We start from the raw sequence: 3,762 nt of genomic DNA on the forward strand, positions 1-3,762 counted from the left end.
TAAAGATTATCACTATATAATTTTGTTTTTTATTTGTCCCAGGTTTTATTCTGGTATTTTTTTGCCCATTTCGATGCCTCCAATGAACACTAGTCTAACTCAAAATTTTGAAATTTTCGTTTTTCACGCAAATCGCTTCACTATTTTAAAAGTATTACAAATTCATTATTGATGGAGTTCCAAGCAAGAGTAAATCAGCTAATAAAGATTTTATCAACTTTTTTCGCTTAAGCGCTCCTCCTGTAAAGCTACGAATAAATAATAAGCTGTAAACCTATGAATTTGGAGTTAGAGTAGTGTTCATTGGAGGCATCGATTTAAGCATTTGTCCCTTATAGGCTGAAAAAAATATCTGGCAACCCTAGTGACAACACAGATATGTCCCTATTGTACCCCTAATCCCTATTTCCCTTAATCCTCGGAACGACAGAAATCTGATACCATCTGATTTTGGTTTAATAATTTCAACTATGTCATGTGGGTCAGGATGGCCGAGCGGTCTAAGGCGCTGCGTTCAGGTCGCAGTCCACTTCTGTGGGCGTGGGTTCGAATCCCACTTCTGACAACTTTTTATTTCTGACAAATCGCAGGTACGATAAGAATGTACATTGAAACTAAAGAATTCGTTTTTCCAAAATTTATTTTATGGTGTTTGTAAATCTAAATTTTGTAATAAATATAATTGTGGTAGGTAATGAAATAATATGCAAATTATAGAACCCAAAATGGATGGAGTAAAAGGAACACAAAAAAAAGATAAAGTCCCTTCCGATGGCACGTTGCAATGGACACGCTATTGGGATATCTTAGGACAATTGACGTTAGGCAGATAGTCGGTCGTGAAGCTCATGCCGAATCCCTATACAGCATGATAATAGGACCTGCTGTGCTGACCACAAATATTGTGGGATGAAGGCAAGAAAAAGTTCCTTGAAATTTTTGACATCAAATTTATTTTAACCAGCCTCAAAAAAGAAGGAGCTTATCATGTCAAATGCGTTTTATTTATTTATTGCTAAGATGGCTGTACGAGCTCACCGCCTAGCCGGTATTAAGTCATTACTGGAGCATTTAGTCATTAATAACGTAAATGCCACCCACCTTGGGACACGAGTTCTAAGCCACCGTTTTTTCAGTACAATGTCTTTACCATCCTTCAAACCGAAACGCATTACTGCTTCACGGCAGAAACAGGCAGGACGCTGTTGCCGATTCTCAAATTTATCACCAATTTATATTGAATTGCTTCCGAGCAGGCTTGTTGATTATTTAAAAAAACTAGAAATTGAACAAAAATCGCAGTATCCATCTGTTTCTTAATAAACCGAACCGAAGATAACATGCCGCTATCTATTAAAAATATTATTTAGTAAAAAAATATTCCTATTGTCATTCAAATTACTTCATAATGTGGTTTTGTTGGATACCTATTACGAAAGTTAAATCGAAACATCACTATTTAAAAATAAATATAGCATATGGCATAGATAATTAAATAAGGTGGTGACTATATTTTTTTCCCCTACCTATGCTGATAGCCCTGAGAGGCTATTTCAGCTTCGCCCTAGCATGTACCCTAGCAAGAGCCGTGCTTCGTAGAATCTACTACCGGATCGGACACGCGACCCACTGAGAAGATCCGGCGAGAAACTCAGTGGGCTGTGTTTGTGGGTTAATTTACTCGTTGAGCCCTTTTTTTTTTTAACGCTGGTGAATCCATTTACGGATACCCGGTCGAGGGGGGTAAGAGACAGGGTTATGTCGGACTCCGGCGCCTCCAGAGAAGAACAGGGAGAAGAAGAATACCGGGGTCCTCCTCTTCTTCCAATTCCTGCCGGGAGACTACGCCTTGAGAAAGACGCGCGAGGCACTGCACGGCGTTAGCCACACAAGAGCTACCCCGCAAAACCGACTACCGACTAAACCCCATCGAGCCCCACCACTCCGACTCCACGAAACCCACGGTACCGCACAGTGCGCGCCGAAGGCTCGCCGTCGCCCGTCCTGATAATAGGACGGGATTCCATCCCCGGGAAGATCCCGCAGAACGTCGTCTCGGGAGACACACCGTGAGCGGTGCACAGGAGCCACCTTGCGCCGCCTCACCACCGGACCGACAGCCGAGTACCGGGCGTCCCCGCACCCGGCACCCGATGGGAGATGAACGGGAGCTTCGCGCCCGTGCCGCCCACTCCACCTTCTTCGCTGAGAAGCCGAAGAGGGATCCCACTCCCTTTCGCGCTCCTCAGCCTCTCGGAACGCCATGACCAGGTCGCAAAACCTGGTCATGGCCTCCCAAGAATTCTGGTCCTCTAGCATGCGGGCGATGACAGCCCGCAAGGAGAGGTCTCTCCCCAGAACCGCGATGAGGTCTAGCCGCGAGTGCTCCCAACGCGGGCACGCTTCGATTGCGTGCTGAGCGTCATCGTCCGGATGCCCGCACTGGTGGCAACCCGGATGTGGCTCTCTCCTGCAAACCTTCCACAGGTAGCTCCCGAAGCTCGTTGAGCCCTAAAAGCACCATTAATGGATCGGGAGCATCCGAAATGACAACTAACTGTCATCGCATTTCCCAATTTTAAACTCTTCTTAGAGTCTCCAAGTCTTCCGTCACTTTGCAAAATGCTTATACATAGAAGGGGAACCCACGAGGCTAAATGGGGGCTTACTCCAACGTCACGGGGACATTGGATTCTGAAGATTAGATGCTCAAAAGAAAAAAAAGTTATTTGATGTACACCTTTTCAGTTGGTTGGAGAAAGTAATGTTTTCAAAAAAGTAAAAAAATACGATGCGCGTGCAACTTGGGCGCACGTGAATGAAGTTAAACTTCTTTTTCGATGTGTAGTGTTGTGGTTTTCATAATTTTTTATCGTAAAATCAGATTGCTCTTGTAATAGGGAATACTGTGTATAAGAGATGCGACATCTTCAACATTTATATTATAAATATTTTAAATTATAGATAGAAAAATAAATACATATATTTTTATAATATGTACTTCATTAAAATATTGGACGCTACTCGTTGCTAGCGCTCGCGCTGGCCTGTAACAGGTATACTACGCGCATGCGTTCGAGCGTCACGCATTCGCTCTCGCTCTGTCTCTTTCTATTCCCCCTCCCCAGGAGCGTTAAACGTTTAACGCAACGTTGTTGGAAGACGCATTAGAAGTTTCACTTCAAAAAAAAAAGTCACACAGAAATACTTGAGCGCGTCAGATACTAATAATCTTTGCGCCTCATGTGCTTTCGATAACAGATAAATATTAATCTACCGTTTTCCATGGCTTGGCAATTGGCATGAAGGGGTTGAAAATGGAAAATAAAATGTTTTTGAACTCGTATCTGACGAGTTCAAAAGGGATGAAAAAACTTTATACAGCGTAATGTACAGAGTGCTAGAACTTTTCTCTGCTGTGACTCTTAGAGCTTATGTTTGTTTTGATATTATATTTTCATAAGCAACAGGAAAGTCGATCCGAATAATAAAAGAGACAGAAAGAGAAGGTAGTAAATAATATGCTCATTATTTAGACATTATAAAGTTATAATAAGCGAAATTCTGGGGCATGCTTCGCTTTAACAACCGCCGGAGATAAGAAAATTAGTTCGATAAATGAAATTTATATGAAAACAAAAAAATACCACTATCATTTGATTTGACTTAACGTTGTGGTTTTATCGAAATTAGGAAATCAATTTTCGTGCGACAATGAAACCTCATGAAACAATATATAACACAGTGCAAACCACAAAATAT

General features: G+C 42.1%; 1 non-coding gene across 1 annotated transcript; it reads left to right on the plus strand.

Annotated features, from left to right (window-relative positions):
* The first annotated feature begins 481 nt into the window (after positions 1 to 481).
* TRNAL-CAG (transfer RNA leucine (anticodon CAG)) lies at positions 482 to 565 on the plus strand. The gene has a single exon. It is a non-coding gene; the product is annotated as a tRNA-Leu (tRNA).
* The last annotated feature ends 3,197 nt before the right edge of the window (positions 566 to 3,762 follow it).

This window comes from Bombyx mandarina, chromosome 23 (genome assembly GCF_030267445.1).
Source record: "Bombyx mandarina strain Sakado chromosome 23, ASM3026744v2".
In the NCBI taxonomy this organism is placed as follows: Eukaryota; Metazoa; Arthropoda; class Insecta; order Lepidoptera; family Bombycidae; genus Bombyx; species Bombyx mandarina.